General features: G+C 34.8%; 1 non-coding gene across 1 annotated transcript; it reads left to right on the top strand.

Moving 5' to 3' along the window:
* The first annotated feature begins 19,221 nt into the window (after positions 1–19,221).
* On the top strand, positions 19,222–19,328 carry LOC133774772 (U6 spliceosomal RNA). The gene has a single exon (XR_009868149.1). It is a non-coding gene; the product is annotated as a U6 spliceosomal RNA (small nuclear RNA).
* The last annotated feature ends 293 nt before the right edge of the window (positions 19,329–19,621 follow it).

Genomic DNA, 19,621 nt, shown 5'->3' with positions numbered 1-19,621 from the left:
CCCATTTAATACAGCATTTATGTGGGTTTGTGATATTTAGATTGCATTATGCTGAAGTAAGTTCCTGACATTTTTAATATGTTCAAAAATGTTATTATGAGTGTTTGTTGAATTTTAAAAAATGAAGTGTTTTTTTTTTAACTTTGTCTTATTTTTATTGTCTTTTTTCTCTACCAACTCCAGCAGTTGTTTTTCTCTACCAATTTCCTTTTCTTTTTCTTTTTCTTTTTTTGGACGGGCAGAGTTAGACAGTGAGAGAGAGAGAGAGAGAGAGAGACAGAAAGATCTTCCTTCCATTGGTTCACCCTCCATGTGGCTGCTATGTGCCAATCTGAAGCCAGGAGGCAGGTGCTTCCTCCTGGTCTCCCATGTGGGTGCAGGGACCCCAGCACTTTGGCCATCCTCCACTGCCCTCCCGGGCCACAACAGAGAGCTGGACTGGAAGAGGAGCAACTGGGACAGAATCTGGCGCCCCAACTGGGACTAGAACCCAGTTTTCTTCCTCCTCTGACTGAGAGAATTAAAATTACCATTGCATTGTTTCACAAAAATTGAAGTATAGTTTTTAAAATGTTCACAGATTTCTAGAACTGAAAAAATATAATTTTTTAATTCCCACAAGTATATAGAAGGGAAGCACAAATTGTTTATCATCAACACGTATCTACTGCCAAGCTCAATCAGGAAAAGGAGAGAGGCATTTGACTCCATGAATAGTGAATTAAGGTAGTGTTGGTGGATGGGCATTAGCCAGTAAGTTGAGACACAACTTGAGACATCCACTTCTCATACCAATGTCCAGTGATCAAAGTCCCAGCTCTGCTTCAGCTTCCAATTACCTGATAATGCAGACTCTGGAAGAGAGCAGTGATAGTGCAAGCAGAGTCCCTGCCACCCAGTTGGGATTGAGTTCTGGACTGTGGGCATTTGGGGAATAAATCATAGGAACCAGCTAGAGACTTCATACATTTCTCACGTCCTTGCTTTTCTTCTTTCTTTCTTTCTTTCTTTCTTTCTTTCTTTCTTTCTTTCTTTCTTTCTTTCTTTCTTTTCTTTCTTTCTTTCTTTCTTTCTTTCTTTCTTTCTTTTCTTTCTTTCTTTCTTTCTTTCTTCTTTCTTTCTTTCTTTCTTCTTTCTCTCTCTCTTTCTTTCTTTCTTTCTTTCTTTCTCTCTCTCTCTCTTTCTTTCTTTCTTTCTTTCTTTCTTTCTTTCTTTCTTTCTTTTTGAGAAAATGCAGCAAGGGAAGTGTAAAAAAGGAGTGGAAGATGCTTTGAAAGCTGATCCTTGAAGTTTTATGATATCATTTGGCATATAGATGCAGTGAGCAGCTCAGAGGAATGAGATGTGTTCCCCACACAGGGAGCACAAGGGAAGAAGTCATGTCTTTGATGCCTATCTCGCAAGGGGCCCGTGTTGATTTTGAAGGTTGCTCAAAGTAGGACATAAACTCTCTGAGGCCAGAAGTCACTTTTCAGTAACCAATAGAAAAATCTGTACATACTTTTATGGAAATAACAGAATAGACTTATACGTAATGATTATTAGAAAACAAAGACTGAAGACACTGCCTAATGCTTTCAATGAGCTAATTGCTCTACTAATTTTTAATTTTTGAAAATTGTATAATAAATATAATTCCCAGATTTGTTTGCAGATTGTGAATTATCATCAGCCAATTGGTTCCATTTTCAAATTCCCAGGTGAAAATACACGTTTCTACAAAACCCACAGGCCTCTGTTGGTATGATTTTTTTTTTTCTCATTTGATTACATAGTTTTTGAATTGCCTTGCAATTTACTGGATACCTAACCCAGAGTGGTGGTTTTTCTTTAAACTATGTCAGACTGTTTGTGTGTTTGTTTTTGTTTTTCTTTACAGCTTTGATTTATATCTTAAGAAAAATTCCCTGGGCTTCATATATTTTCAGTTATTTTACATTGACTTTATGTTAAAATAATCTAAATAGAATACAACCTTATCTCTTTCTGTTTTTAAAGATGTATTTATTTATTTGAAAGGCAGAATTACAGAGGCAAAGGGGGAGAGAGAGAGAGAGAGAAAGAGAGAGAGAGATCTTTAATCCATTGATTCATTCCCCAAATGGCTGAGACTGCTAGGGCTGGGCCTGGCCTAAGCCAGGAGCTTCTTCCAGGTCTCCCAAAAACTTGAGTGCAGTGCCCAAGGACTTGGGCCATCTTCTATTGCTTTCCTAGGCTGGTCCAGAAGTGGGACAGCCAGGACTTTAACTGGAACCCATATGGGATACCTGCACTCCAGGTGGCGGATTTATCTGTTCTGCCACAGTGCTGGCCCCAACCCTGGCACTTTCTTGAAAAAGTCTCTTAAATGACTTGAAAATGTCTCTATTGAAGACATCAAAAGCCTGAATGAATATTTATCCATTTTCATCATTACTTTTTAAATACTTCAAAGTATAGAATGGCATGTGAAAAACACAAAGCCAAATTCATCATTATAATCATTCTGTTTTATGAATAAATTAGCAAGAGAATTATTCAAATTAAGATTCATGAATTAATATGAAAGGAGTAGTCTGTTCCTAACAATAGGTTAATAAATTGCAGAGTGAGCTACAAAGGCTTTGCTTTGGAATTATTGGTAACATCTACTGTATTCTTAGATGTAACATGGATACTAATACATAAAACTCAATTTGCAGAATAAACTTTGTGTATTTCTAGTTTCTTCTGTACATATATTTCCTTTGAAATCTACTTTATCATATGCATTGATCATATTGATTTCTGCTACATGATGAATTATTTTTGAAGTAATTTCCAAACCGTTTATTTAGTATACATTAATATGAATGGTTACCAGTAATTATCAATTGACAAATTAGAACATATCAAATGGGGTAAAATGCAGGCAATTCAGTAAAATATCACTGAAAATGTGACATAGATTAATCTGTGCTCATAAAGATTATCAATTTGTCAATACAATTTATTTATTTATTTATTTATTCATTTTGACAGGCAGAGTTAGACAGTGAGAGAGAGAGAGAGAGAGCCAGAAAGAAAGGTCTTCTTTCCATTGGTTCACCGCCCACGCCAATCTGAAGCCAGGAGCCAGGTGCTTCCTCCTGGTTTCCCATGTGGGGGGCAGGGCCCAAGCACTTGGGCTATCTTTCACTGCCTTCCCGGGCCACAGCAGAGAGCTGGACTGGAAGAGAAGCAACTGGGACAGAATCCACGCCCTGACCGAGACTAGAACCCAGAGTGCAGGCGCCACAGGCAGAGGATTAACCTAGTGATTCCCGGCACCGGCCTGTCAATACAATTTTAACTAGCAGTAAATAACACACACTTGACTCATCTGTTAATATAATCTCCTAAAGTACCTAGACCTTTTATTATCCTAAGTAGTTTAATAAACATTCTTTGAAATTGTGTTATTTGCTAAGTGAAATTTGTTAACATGAACGCTGAAATTAGCCAGCCTTTGCTGTTCTGTTCCAGTTTCTACTAGAAGGCAGAACTGAAGTTGTTTTATTATTTATGCAATTTCATTTCTTTAAAAGGGTTATCATTTGATATTTGAAATGACCAGTTTTTACAAGTGCTTATAATGGAAAGGGAATGAAATCTGAAATTGAGAATTATTCTGGTAGCTCTATGTCTAAGAACCTCAACCTGCTCACTGAGACAGATTAAAAAAATAAATAAATAAAATAAACAGTGCATGGGGCTGATACTTGAGAGAGGTCCCTGGATTTCTGCTAGAGGATGCCTTAAATATTCAGCAAACGCCATTCACAATTCAATGTGCAATCTACCACTGTACCTAAAATCGGTTTCTTTTTGTTCTTAAATTTTATCTCTGCATTTCAGTACTGATTTTCATGTGTCTTTATTGATGACAAATTCATAAATAAAGGATTAAGAATTAAGTATCCTCTGTTCATTCAATGCATTTCAGAAATATTTATTTAGCTATACAATTCTATGTACAGTTACTTATGGTGATCTATTTAATTCTTTCAACACTATATAAAAGTTACATAAAATACTATATAAAATAAATCAATGCCTGAAAAACAGAATTGTTTATTTAAAAAGTTTATTTAAAAAGTCTAGTTAATTTAGTATATATCCTGGCCAGGTGTAGTTCCTATATTTTACTGAGTCTGAACCATAGTAGCAATGCATTATTGATTTTCTCTGAAGGTAAAAGAACATCGTGATCAGTGAAAATCAGATCAGGAAAAAATACTAGAAGATTCTGAAAACAGAAAGGTTTAACAAGTTGAGGAGTGAGAGGTATAACATTTGGAGAAAAATTATTCTGGTGGACAAAAAGAACTCATAAATTTAAACAAGAATCTCTTACATAAACATTTGAATACGGCACCTTCTTAGCAAACAGAAGGAGTCATTACCACTTTTTCTTTAAAAATGTCAAAAATAGACTGGAATTTGTGCTGGTAAACATTGAAATAAGCCAAACTCTGCTTTAGCACTCATGCTGATTCTTGAAGATTTAGGACCTGGTTTGGCATCCTGCAAAGTATCAACAGAGATCAATAATTAAAGACTTAAGAAATAAATCCTATAAAAAGAATTAATTTTGTCCAGTTTGGAATCAAAGAAAGAAAACATATGTAAATTATCTCAAAATAGAATATGGGTTGGCCAGCGCCATGGCTCAACAGGCTAATCCTCCACCTGCGGTGTCGGCACACTGGGTTCTAGTCCCGGTCGGGGCGCCGGATTCTGTCCCAGTTGCCCCTCTTCCAGGCCAGCTCTCTGCTGTGGCCAGGGAATGCAGTGGAGGATGGCCCAAGTGCTTGGGCCCTGCACCCCATGGGAGACCAGGAGAATCACCTGGCTCCTGCCTTCGGATCAGCGCAGTGCACTGGCCCCAGCCCGCCGGCCATGGCGGCCATTGGAGGGTAAACCAATGGCAAAAAGGAAGACCTTTCTCTCTGTCTCTCTCTCTGACTGTCCACTCTGCCTATCAAAAAAAAAAAATAGGATATGAGTTAAATAAAATATCTCATTATTTGTTACCGAAAATACACTTGGGTACAAACAAGTCAATTAATTTTGTGTAATTAGTAGTTTTTCACTCCAGAAATATGTTTGTAAATAACTAAAATTGGCTTCATTTTTAAATAATTGAATATAAAATCCTTAATATTGTGGTTCATTGACTGGCAGGCACTTAATCCCATTAAAGCAAACAATTTGGTGAATTCTGAGTTTTTATCGTTGAATTCAAAGATTGGTTGTTAATCTGTATAAATGAGCTGAAGTTCTGGGTGATTTGTGTAATGGGCACTGTCTTCTTTCACTGCTGCTGCTGGCTAATAGTTTATGTAATCTTCCTGTTTCCACACAGACTGTTAAAATTAAAAAGTCAACATTCCTATATCTGAATACTTGCGAGTAAAAGATAAATCTTCAACATTTTGGAAGTGTATGTTATTTGACTGTTAACACGCACTTTTTTGTTTCTGTTTTTTTTTTTTTTAAAGATTTATTTATTTATTTGAAAGTCAGAGTTACACAGAGAGAGGAGAGGCAGAGGCAGAGAGAGAAAGAGAGGTCTTCCATACACTGGTTCACTCCCCGATTGGTCTCAATGGCTGGAACTGTGCCAATCCAAAGCCAAGACCCAGGAGCTTCCTCTTCCCACACAGGTGCAGAGGCCCAAGGACTTGAACCATCTTCTACCACTTTCCCAGGCTATAGCAGAGAGTTGGATCAGAATGGAGCAGCCGGGACTCGAACCAGTGCCCGTATGGGATACCGGCACTGCAGGCAGCAGCTTTATCTGCTATGCCACAATGCCGGCCCCATAATGTAGGTTTAGTTTCCTTAATACATTAGATAATTTTCAGTAAAAAGGTTCTCAAAATGAGAAAATGATAAATGCAACATTTTGAAAGGCAATTAATTAAATAACTAATCAATGATAAATATTAACTGAGAATCTACTAACATTCACCCAGGTTTTGTGTCCTGGACTCCAACTAGTGGAGTACATGATGTGACCAAGATGAATCCTATCTATCTGTTTATTCTCAATATTTAACTTATCTTCCGAGCAGTGGTAATTTTTCTCCTAAAATTATTCATATTTTTTACATTTTGTGTGTATTTAGTCAAAAAGTAAACATAAATTGTTCTCAGATAAAAATTCAGACAATTTAAGACAAAATAAATAAATGCTCATTAATGAAAACAGACTCTGAGGCATCCATGCAACTAAACCTACCCAGATGCCACTTAACGCATTGAATATCTCTGTATTTGCAACACTTCAAAATACTGCAGTGTATAGATTTAATATTTACTTGCTTAGTTACATAAACACTATTAAAATTCAAATTGTTTTGTTGCATTCAAAAAACATGACATTGAAAAATCAGAACTGAGTAGCAGCTTCTTGCTACTGAAACTGTGATGCACATTTTTTTGATGAAAATTTGAAAAGACTTGAGCTCATAAAAACAGCAATTTTACCATGAAAACTCAGGGAAGTGCTTTTTACTTTAAACACAGATAGCACACATGGTTTCACTCAAGCTTTTCAATATTTTTATTATTGATATGTGTATAAATATGGAGTTTAATTTCAGATAGTAATGCTTGATTGACTTGGAGTGTTCATGTGATTACTTGCTCAGGAGTTTCAGATTAGCTCATCTGAGAGTTTTTGACCTATGTAACTTATTAAAGAAAAATTTGATCATGTGGTCCAAAGCGGCAGATGTAATTAACGTTCTTATAATGATCATTGACTTAATCACATTTAAAATTTAACTTTGAGAAGATTTTCTGTCAGCTTCAACCAAGGTATTTAGTTTTATAACACAGAGATAGTCAGTCATGCGTTCTTTGATTAGCAATCTTTAACAAGCTGAAATTCTTTCAATTCTTTTTCCTAGTTTCCACCAGACATCTGAGATTTCTGGAAAGACCAAAAGGGAAAACCACTGTAAATATAATAATGGAAAACAAATATATTTTTAGTGTTGTATCCATGTTTTTTATCAGCTAAATCTATTCTTCATGAATAAATAAACAAACAAAATTGCATAAATATCTGTATTTAATTAATCAAAAATGCATATAAAGAAATTTTAGTGCTCTTCAATGAGCACTTGTTAAGTGTCAAGAACTCAGGTGATTAAAACACACTATGTTTAATTTCCACAGCAAGCTTACTATGATAATGGGAAATTTCTCATTACATCTGAGAAAATGAGGTTAAAGGAAATTTTCTCTAGCCCACAGAGATTGCAAGGATAAAATGTTAAACAAACAAACAAAAAAACCCCACAAAAACCTCTTTCTGTCCCCAAATCCAATTCATTTTCCTTTGCTCTGTTGCTGACAGGTAATCCAGAACCAAAGGAGTAATTTTTAAAAGAAATTTGGGTTTTATGTAATGCAGAAATGGAAAGAAAATGAGAGAAAGAGAGTGCTAGCATGCCCCATAGAGAAAGTTGAATGAACAAAAGGGCTAAAAATTCTTGGAACATTAATGATGGACAGAGAGGTCAGACTGAAATATTCAGACATCTGTGAGAACATAGCTAGGGCAGTAAAAATCTGATATTTGGAAGAAGAAAGATACTTTTTGAGTTGAGAGAAAGAGACTTTTATAAGGTGTATGTATTACGTGTTTGGCTCTCTGTGTCACATGTCTTAAGCAACAACTTGCTAAGTTAAAGAAGTGTTCATTTTCCTCTGGCAATGCTTATCTTTGCGTATATGAAATTGTCAGCTGTCACTGAGAAATCTACCTAACAAGTTGATCCTATAAAATTTCTGTTGAGGAAGAGATACTAGATCTCATTATAATTACTGCCCATTGCCTAACATGGTAAGAAAAACAAAAAGGAGAAACTGTTCCAGAGACAGGAGAAAAGAAGTGATCGCATTTATTTGACTGTTATTGGTTGGTGCTATGGATGGAGCAGAGTGTAATTTTTTCAGTCATGGCTCACATTCTGTTGAATATTGAAGGAGACGAGCCTCATCAGTAGGAACCTGAAATGCCTGGACAAGTTGGACGTGATTGCTACTTCTACTATTAAAATTTATAAATTAAAATTCCCTATGAGCAGATCACTTTTGTTAAATATTTTCAGCAATTTGAAAGTTTGTTTTATTCAATAGACTACTAACTTGGTTATATCTCATAACATTTCAGCAGAGAATTTTCTCCAAAAATTATATCTGGTATGACAATAGAGGAGGCTTTCAAAAAATTGTGGAAATTAGAATTAAAAATAAGTTTATTTTGGTACAAAATTTGTAGAATACTATCATAGTTTTTCATAATACATGTCCATGAATATTTTGAAGATCCTTTTTAGTCATAGATTTCAAAAATTTTAGCACCAAAACAAACATCTTTTAACTCCATTTTCCATCAGTGTTTTAAGTTTTCCCTTCATGTAATCAATATGACATTTTAAGGGCAGCTCATTAAGCAATAGTTAATAACTAATATTGTCTTTATTCAATTAACATACTCCAGAAAATTTCTTTTCTGTTGGAGATCTGAATATTACATATATCATCTATTTTTGAAATACTTATTAATATTGCACATTGTAGCACGGAACAGAGGCTCTTTCATCTTTCAGTTTTAAAACTATTGGCCTTAATCCAATCTCTTACTAGTTTTATTATGTCATATCTTGTTATCGCAATTGATATCAATGCCATTACCTTTAGAGACTATAATTCAAAACTAGACCCCTAGGAAAAACATTGACAAGGGGGCCAGTGCTGTGGTGCAGTAGGTTAATCCTCTGCCTGTGGTGCCAGCATCCCATATGGGCACCAGTTCTACTTCTGGCAGCTCCTCTTCTGATCTAGCTCTGATACAGCCTGGAAAGCAGCAGAAGGTGGCTCAAGCACGTGGGCTCCTGCACCCTTGTGGGAGACCTGTAAGAAGTTCCTGGCTCCTGGCTTTGGATCAGCCCAGCTCTGGCAGTGGCAGCCATTTGGGGAGTGAACCAGCGGATAGAAGACCTTTTTCTCTGTCTCTCCCGCTCACTGTCTGTAACTCTACCTCTCAAATAAATAAATAAAATCTTTTTTAAAAAAAAGTTACAGAGATGCATTATGAAATAGAAATATCTCATTTTGTCCCAACCACTGTGTTCTATTCATCCCATGCCATTTAGATGATGAACAAAACATAATATTCAGTTTTTTTTTTCCCAGAGAGGAGATATGTAGAAATAAGTTTTGAATTAATCAGTAAAATGGCGAAAACTTATTAACCTAATTTTCAGTACTACGAGAGCAGTAAAATAAAATTAAATGTTCCATAAGACACTCAAAAGAGCAAATTTATGAAAATAATTAATAGCACTAATTTTTGGTGGAAAGGATATAAAGAGGAACAAACAAAACCATGTTCCTAAAGCATAAAAAACATGAACACTCTGGTTCGTTGGATGCCCCATATTCAGCAAATTAATCAGGACATACTGCTTCAGGGGAAAAAATAGTATGTTGAAAACTATTTTATTTCCTTTTAGTTCTGCTTCAAAGACACACACTGATAAAAAGTGTTCCAAAAGCAAGGTGGTTAATTACTAGGGTTGTTCTGCTCCGAGCGCACATTTAAACTGCAATTACTCTAAAAGCAAGATGGATAGTTACTTCGGTTGCCCAGTTCCAAACCTACATCAACAGGAAGGTTTTATGAGTATTAAATAGATTGTGACTCCACCGTTTTCTCTAATTATTTTGTTTATTTGGGAAAGGAAGGTAATAGTCCTAAAACTGACTGTCTAACCACATTGGCTAAACTGACAATTTGCCACTAAACCATTTTGTACACTAAAACAATTTTTAAAATGTACTTTGGCCTTAAAAATAATGTAGGCATTGCCCCTCATATACTTCAGTGGAATTTTAAAACAAAACAAATAGACAAACAAGCAAAACAAATAAAAGGGAAGCAAATACGGTTGCAGCTAGTCCCTTCTCAAAGTGCTCATCACATGTGGCAAGCCTCACCGCACTCATGAGTCCTGCAGCGTTTCCACCAGGGCTGCTTGGGAACTTCCTGACCTGAACGAAAGTAAAATAAGAGTTACAGGAAATTTGGAATTTGAAAATATTTTTCTTTATGACTTACAACATGTGAATCTGTAGAGAAAAATTCTTGCATTATGAAAACCTTAATATTTTCTCCCTCTCTCTTGCATCAAAATACTAAAAACTATCAAATTGAGCAAACATTTCCACATCGTTGACAAACTTTCTTACTACAACCTAGGCTCCTCAGTTATTAATTATTTGACACATTTTACTATTGATTGTAGCTATTCGTTTATTTATATCTATTGCATCCATCCAGTGGAAATAGGCTAAATGTTTTGCTACTGCACTTCCCATTGCATGGTCACCAACATCATGTCACTAACTGGAAATGTGCTGTAAGAGAACATTCACATCTTGAGAAGCAGTGACTGGTACAACTAAGAATGTATTGTATAGTGTTCATTATGCAGATTTTAAGAAGTGACAATGATACAGATTAAATTTAAGTATGTCATATCTGTAGCTATTGCACAATCTTTTTAAAAATGTATTCTTCTAGTGCTGAAAGAACTGATTTGAAGCTGTTCACTTCATTGACAATTGAGTAAAGATCTGACAGGTTTTTATTGTTTCACACACAATATAAACAAAATAATTAGTAAGTATTCATGGTAGAACTACACATGTTCACGATTATCCATTGCAGCTTGGCACCAGATAATAACATCAGAATGGCAACAAAATCCATGAAGGCCTTTAATGTGACTAACTTAGATGCATTAAATTTATTTATTGTACAGTATAGAATTATAGTTAATATTTTAAGAATTTATATTCTATACAGCCTATGTGTGAGAAAAATTTATAAAATATATATATATATATATACATTCATAATATTGGTGGAGATGTGATTGTTAAATATCTACCAGGACACTTCTGGAAACACAACTTTGTTCATTATTGTTTATCAAAAAAAAACTTCATTTAAGGAGAACTCAGGCCATAGTAAAATTTAAAAATGCAAAGTCTGTTATATAATTTTTTTCAAGAGATTTATCTTATATATTTATTTTATAAATAAAACTTTTTTGTTTATAAAATAAATTATGTTATATTATAATATGAAATAAAATATTCAAACATATATTAATATAAGAAACATATGGTGTTTATATAAGAAATATCTATTATGTTGCATATTTAATTTCAGCTATTAAGCAAAGTGAACAGCAGATGGAAAATCTCTCTGTTTGTCTCTGCCTTTCAGATAAATAAATAATCTTATAAAAAGTTATTTTATTATTTTTTAAATATTTATTTTATTTACCTGAAAGGCAGAGCAACAGAGAGCGGGAGAGACACAGAAGGAAAGCTCACCCATCCACTGGTTGACTCCCCAGATGGTCACAACAGTCAGGCCTTTCTAGGTTGAAGCCAGGAGCTGGGAACTTCTTCCAGGTCTCCCATGTGGGTAACAGGAACTCAAGCACCAGGGCCATCTTCTGCTGTTTTCTCAAGTACATTAGCAGGGAGCTGGCTTGGAAGCAGAGCATTCAGGACTCAAACTGGAACTGGTTGCTGGTTACAGCTAAATCTGTTGTGCTATGTCACTGGTCCTTAAAACTAGTTCTTTTAATTAGTAATATTAAAAGATTTCCTAAAGAGGTTGTCAAACTAGAGTTAAGGAAAAATTAATAATTATACAGAAAGAAAAGATGATGAAACAATACTACCAAAATACAGGAGTATATAATTATAAGAATAGTTTTAGAGCCTACAAGACATACTTAAAATACTACTTATCCAAATTTATTTTTAAAATCTGAGTTCATACCTATTTTTGTAGTTGTCAGTTATCATCCATGTTTGTGCATGTGTGTATATATGAAACTTCATGTTTAAAACATCTAGATTTGTAGGAAGGACTTACTGATTTATCCAATAATTTAATAGTGAAATAAAAAAGGCCTTTTTGAGTTAGGCATAATCTTTACCTAAAAACTCAAAACTACTATTATGTAAAAGTTACAACTTCAAAAGCTTTTTGTATCAACTGGCAAACATCTTTTAATTTCATTTTCCCTGAATATGTTGAATTATTATCCTGTGTGTATGTGTGTGTGTGTGTGTACAAGTACTGGTAAATTTCACTGTATATATTAAAATATGACCTATTATTTACTGATTTCATTTCACAGTGTAATATTTATTTTCATTAAATAATCAACTAATATAATCCATCAATATCAAAGAAAGAATAATAATTTGGGATTTACTCAATAAATGCAGAATTATCTTAATTCACTCACAAGAAATGCTTGTAGCAGCTCATACAAGTACAGAATTAAAAAAAAAAAAGAGTACAAAATGCCTGAAGCAGTCAGCACACTTAAAATGAATTTTTGACAGTTCACCTTATGAAACTCAGATATGTGAAAATATACTCATTATTATACTTTTTCATTGTATTGCTACAGAATCAAATCAAAACTAAAATAAGGGGTCAGCATTCTGACACAGTGGGTTAAGCCACAGCTTGCAACTCCTACATCCCATATATAAATGCCAGTTCAAGTACAGGCTGCTCCACTTAAAATCCAGCTTCCTGCTAATGTGCCTGAGAAGGCAGCCCATGATGTCCCAATTGTTTGGGCCCCTGCCACCCTTGTGGGAGACACTTATGGAGTTCTTGTCCCTTGGCTTCCACCTGGCCCAGATGTGATGTGGGCGTATGATAAGTGAATCAGCAGGTAGAAGAGCTCTCTCTGTATCTTTCTCCTTACAACTGTTTCTCCCTCTCTCTCTGTTACTCTGCATTTCAATTAAATAAATAAATAGATACATCTTTTATAAAAATGATAAAGATAGAGAAGTAAGAAAAAATAACTTTTAAGACTTACATGACCAAATTTTGAATTTAGTATCTATGCAAAATCTAAAGATAAATTATTTTGATTAGTAAGTGTATATTGCAAAGATACTGGAGGGAATTTTATATAAAATTTGTTGGATTTTATATATAAGCAACAAACTAATGCAGTTACATATTTTAGAGTTAAGATTAAATTTATAATAGCATTAGAAAATGCTGAACATCTATGATAAACAAACTTTAATATCTCTTCATTGGAAACTATAAAAACAGATGTAAATTGAAGAAAAATATAAATGCTATGCTGAATTCATGAGCTGGAAATAAAACATATAAATTCTTCCCAAGTTATTTCACAAAATCAGCACAATAGAAATAATAATCAAAAAAACTTTTACATGACAGTAACAAGTTCTATGGGACTGAAAATCTACCAATAATAGACATGATATTTCTAAGAATTTCACGATGACTATCAAAATTTACTTCAAATATTTATTAATAAGGAAGGTGAGGTATTGGTGCAAAGACAAATTGATTTGTGTAGCTATTAATATTTCTGAAGAAGTGAACTGAGGATGCATAGAGATAACTGAGAAATTGATCATATTTGATTCATAGAAAATAGCTTGTTTATAGAAGATATTTCTTATAAAATAGCACTAGGTAACTACACAGTAGTCTTAGATAGATGATGGGCAGATAGATAGACAGACAGACAGAGATACAATTACTGTGCAAAGATTCATATAGGGGCCAGCATTGTGGCGCCACAGATGAAGCTGCCATCTGCAATATGGGCATCCCATATTGGAGGGTCAGTTCGAGTCCTGGTACTAGTCTTACAATCCATCTCCTGCTAAAGTGCCTGGGAAAGAGAGGATAGCCCAAGTACTTCAACTCCTGTCACTCATGTAGGAGGCCTGCATGAAATTCCTGGCTCCTTGCTCCTGCCTATCCCTGTACCAGCTCTTGAGGCCATTTGGGGAGTGATCCAGGGGTTCTCTCTCTCTCTCTCTCTGTGCTGCCCTTGTGACACTGCCTTTCAAATAAATAAAATAAATATTTTAAAAATGCATGTATGCATGTGATACATTTAATAAAACATTGAAACCATTCTCGTATGTGAGTATTATGTTATGTATTATTATTATGAAACTAACTTGTCCTCCTATCTTATCAGAAAATGGGTAATGGATGGCAAACCATGGAGAAATGTACAGCTGTCAAGAAGAAGAAAATTTATGGCCAATAGCAACATGAATAGATATACAAAATCATTATGAGTAAAAAAATTAAAAAGGAATATACTCTATTGCCCTATTTTTGTAGAGTTCTAGTAACTTATGGCTTTGTAAGTCAGGGCATGGTTATTTTACAGAGAAAAGTTGTTATGATGAAGACGGAAAAGATATAAAATTGTGGGAAGTGAATGACAGTGTATCTACTAATCCTAAGTTCACATTGTGATCATTCACTGATTTTTTTTTTTTTTTGACAGATAGAGTGAGACAGTGAAAGAGAGAGAGAAAGGTCTTCCTTCCATTGGTTCACCTTCCAAATGACTGCTACAGCTGGTGCTCTGTGCCGATCCAAAGCCAGAAGTCAGGTGCTTCTCCTGGTCTCCCATGGGGTGCAGGGCCCAAGCACTTGGGCCATCCTCCACTGCCTTCCCGGGCCACAGCAGAGAGCTGGACTGGAAGAGGAGAAACTGGGACAGAATCCGATGCCCCAACCGGGACTAGAACCCGGTGTGCCGGCGCTGCGGGTGGAAGATTAGCCTAGTGAGCTACGACACTGGACTCTATCACTGATTTTTAAACGTCTAGTTTGTTGACATATAAGACTATTTCATTATAAAATAAGAAAACAATCAAAGATAATAGTATCTCAATTCCATAACTATATAAATAATACATAGTAATAAATCAGAAATGACAATTGTTTTCTTTTGCATGTCATAAATGCAATTTTTTCAATGTTAATTGTTCAGAACATTCATTTCATTTTATCAACAACAATAAGACAAATTCACTGGTTCTTGAATATGTAAACTACAAACAAAATTTGTGTGTGAAACCATCAGGTCACTTTGGTAGAATGAATAGTGCCAAATTAAACTAGAAAAAAGAAACAAAAGGCATTTCATTAGTTAACTTATTCTAGAGCATAGAAAACTCATGGTTTTTATTAATTATTATTTCCTAATCAATGTTAATATAACAAGTGTACTTTACATTTAGTCATTATCCATTAATCAAATTCAATAATTTTGTCAATTTTCTTCAGATCTTAGAAGTTTGAATGGAAATAAAGTAGTAAGCCTGGGCAAATTCGTATTTGAATTCCTTGCATGATTTTTAAATTTATCTTCATCATTTTTGTCCTCATAAAATTTCTTTGACAAATTTTATTTTACCATTTGTCATCTGAAATTTTTATGTTTATGAAAATACCATCATACTGTGTATAACATTCTGAAACTTGACTCTTCACTCAATATTCTATTTGAAGATTTAACTTTTTCCAAATATTTTACCTACACACATATTCAAGTATTCTTATATATACATGCTTCTTTTATTGATTGGAGAAGAGGTGTGTAACCTAAGAACTCTGAGTTGATCAACGCACCAAAGCATCACACCATAATCCATAGAAAGATATCCTTATACTAAGTCAATAAGAATTTGCACATAAATAAATTAAAACATAAAGCAATAGAGATTGGATTCTAAATTCACTCCACATGTGGATATAATACTGATTATGTAAGAAAGCCCTATGCAGGATTCCACTTTGCATAGTTTCTTGATACAGATGATCCTGCTGGGAGTTACCTTCCTCATGCCTACCTCTTTCTGTTCAAATTAAAAACCCTCTCCAAACTTTCGGTTTTTCTCTTCTGGTTACTTCTGCTTCCTAATAATGAGCCTACAAAGCAGTGGAAAGTGGCCCAAGTCTGTACCACCCCTGTGGGAGACTTTGCTGGAGTTCCTGGCTCCTCGCTTTTGCCTGGCTCAGCCCCAAATATTGCAGGCATTTGGGGAATTAACCAATGGGGGAAAGTCTCTCTCTGTCTCCCTCCCTTCCCCCTATCTCATTCTGACTTTCAAAGAAACAAAGAAACAAACAAAAAACAAAAGCCAAAAAACCCAAACAATCAAGCAACCAAATAAACAAAAACCTGCCTAAAAACTACAGTTGGTGTTGACACTACCAAATTGTCTAATGCTTTCCTAATCTCCTACTACATGGTAGACAAAATGTATACAAAGCATTTTTGAATAGAAGCACTTGAGTAGAGGCACATGTTCTATCCTGATTTTTACATTATTAAATGCATTTTTAAGAATAATACTTTTGCTTTTATTTTTTTCTGTATTTTTTATTGATATTTATTCATATCTCCTGTCTCTTGGATTGTGAATCATATTCAGTGACTAATAAAAATTTATCTCTTTCTACCACTGCACCATATATGGCCTGAGGGAATGAAGAAGTTAATAATGAGCAGGATGCATGCTGTCTTTATCTTATGGTTTCATTTACTAGAATTCTAGTGAAATTAACTTGGTGTTAGCATTGTCTCAAAGCTCACAATGGATCGCAAAATGATAATGAAATATTTTAGCAGTGCATTAAAATGAGAAAATTGTAGCTAGCACAATTCTTAATGTCCAAGGATAAATGCAAATATAACTTCACTTATTATACCTCATAGCATTATGATTAAAAATGGTTTATGATATTTAATTTTTAGCAAAATGGAAACTCCAAGTTCACATTAATAATTAGTACTCCCCATTCTATCATTCATCTGTGTCAGATCAAATGTTTATCTCCCTTGCAGTTCATTAATGTAAATTAATGAATTTTTTTGAAAAACAGAGATTTCAGAAATGTTGAATTTTTGCCTTAATGCAGCCCTGCAAATGAAATTCAGAAACTAGGTAAAATAAAACTGCATTTCATTCTTAATAATAAGAAAGAAGCACCATGGCAAAAAAGCAAGTGCATAATGTTGGTAATATGAGCACCTGTGAAACCTGAAGAAGCACTGTTAATGTGAACACAGTGCAGTCAAGAATATATTGAGAGTGGGCATGTGGTACAGCAGTTAAGAAGTAAATTGGGCACGTACAACCAGTAACAGAGTGCTCTGCTCTGCTTCCAACCTACCCTCCTGGTAGTTCTAGATTTCTGATTGTGGCATGCCTTAATCCAGCCTCTTGCAGAAATTTGGGAAGTGAGCCAGCAGATGGAAGGTTTCTTTCACTGTCTTTCTATGTTGCTTTTTATGTCACTCTATCTTTGTAATGAAATGAAAAAAGAGTATGTTGAATAGAATCAGATAAATTAGAACTTTCCTCAGTTATATCCCATGCAACAGTGAGCATTGCTTAAGCTTTTGAAATCCTTTAAAACAAAGATTGATTAATTGTCTTCTTCAATTCAAAGGATTCCCACTGAAATTCCAGGGCATAAACTATGTAAACTACTATGTTCTATAAAAATGTTCTATAAAAATGTAAAATGTTGTTATCATTTCCTGATATTTTCTTTTTACACATTGTATAGACGATGTGAACTGAACATCTATTTGAAAATCAATCAACATGGTAGAACAGATGAAACAGAAATCAACTTTAAGCTAATTTTCTTGAAAACGTCCTCTAAAGTGTAAAAAAGTAAAATAGTGCTTTAATAATTATGGAGCAAGCATGTGGAACTTAGGGAACTTAGATACTGGCACACCTTGAAAATTTCCAGGAATAAGCCGGCACCGTGGCTCAGTAGGCTAATCCTCCGCCTTGCGGCGCCGGCACACCGGGTTCTAGTCCCCGTCGGGGCACCGATCCTGTCCCGGTTGCCCCTCTTCCAGGCCAGCTCTCTGCTGTGGCCAGGGAGTGCAGTGGAGGATGGCCCAAGTGCTTGGGCCCTGCACCCCATGGGAGATCAGGATAAGCACCTGGCTCCTGCCATCGGAACAGCGCGGTGCGCCGGCTGCAGCGCGCCTACCGTGGCGGCCATTGGAGGGTGAACCAACGGCAAAAAGGAAGACCTTTCTCTCTGTCTCCCTCTACTGTCCACTCTGCCTGTCAAAAATTAAAAAAAAAAAAAAAAGAAAGAAAGAAAGAAAATTTCCAGGAATGAGTAGATACATTTTCCTGCTAATATTCCTAATCAGTGTGTCCCCTTAAGCAATATTCCATTTCTTACCTCACCTGAAGCCTTGTGATTACAACAAAATAAGCGCATGTCCTTAATTTTTGAAATGGTTTAAATCTTCACCATTGAATAACCAAAGTCATTTAAGATTTTTCAGATAAAGAAAGCATCCCACCATAACAAGGTAGCAAAATGTAGTACATAAATTGTCTTTGGTTGAAGGGTATGTTACTTTTTAAAATTATGTTACAGATTGAAGAACCCTTATAAAAACAGGATATGTGGGGCTGGTGTTATGGCATAGCAGGTAAAATCACTGCCTGCAATGTTAGTATCCCATATGTGTCTCTGCTTGTGCCATGAGTATTCAACTTCTGATCCAGCGTCTCCTATTAGCCTGGGAAAAACAACTGAAGATGGCCTAAGTAACTGGGCCCCTACCACCCATGTGGAAGACAGGGAAGAAACTCTGACTCCTGGCTTCAGCTTGGCCCAGTCTTGGACGTTATGGTCATGTGGGGAATGAATCAGCAGATAGAAGATATCTGTCTGACTCTTCCTCCTTCCCTCCCTGTAACTCTGACTTACAAATAAATAAATAAATAAACATTTTTAAAAGTACTGTAATATACCAGGATCCATAAATTTCCATTGCAATTGCAAGTATGTCTGCTAGTATATATATATATATACTTTATATATATTATATATAAAGTATATATATATAAACAAATGAATAGGAATGATTTGCAAGTATTTGACTTTGTCTGAACATTAATTTACCCATGCTTGGACATTTCCAAACAAAATCTTCTGTGGTACAGATTTAATGACTCAAAACAAAAACATTTCATTCAAATAAATATATATGTATGTTATACATATATATTATACTAAATATATATATATAATGCATATATATATATATTTATACCAGCAAGTAGTCAACTATGATATTAGCAAGGGTATTAATAGAAAAAATAAAAGACATAAACAGGAGCTTAAAAATTAAGTTGCTTCTAGATCATCTTATATACCAGTTACTCACTGTGTTAGAATGGCTAATGTAACATTGACTGTGTAAGAAACATTTTTACTGTGATTGAATAGCTTAGAAAGAAAACTAATAAGTGCTCGCTTCGGCAGCACATATACTAAAATTGGAACGATACAGAGAAGATTAGCATGGCCCCTGCGCAAGGATGACACGCAAATTCATGAAGAGTTCCATATTTTTACTCGTGATTTTTATACCAACGTTCTTTAAATGCAATTTTAATAATTTTCAATTTAAATAAAGTTATCTGAATTTCAAATGCCAAAAAAAGGAAGAAAACTAATAAGACATATATAAGAAAATGTATGTATATTTTTAACTTATATAAGGTGAACAGATTTCATATATTTCATATATACAGATTTAGAAGCATAGTGAGACTTTCCATCCTAGCCTCCCTCCTGTCCACATTCTCACCCTCCCTCCTCCTTCCTTTCTTATTCTCTTTTATTTTTAAAATGATATATTCTCAA

The sequence above is a fragment of the Lepus europaeus genome, chromosome 15, assembly GCF_033115175.1.
Source record: "Lepus europaeus isolate LE1 chromosome 15, mLepTim1.pri, whole genome shotgun sequence".
Taxonomy (NCBI): Eukaryota; Metazoa; Chordata; class Mammalia; order Lagomorpha; family Leporidae; genus Lepus; species Lepus europaeus.
This window is presented reverse-complemented; position numbering and strand designations above follow the sequence as displayed.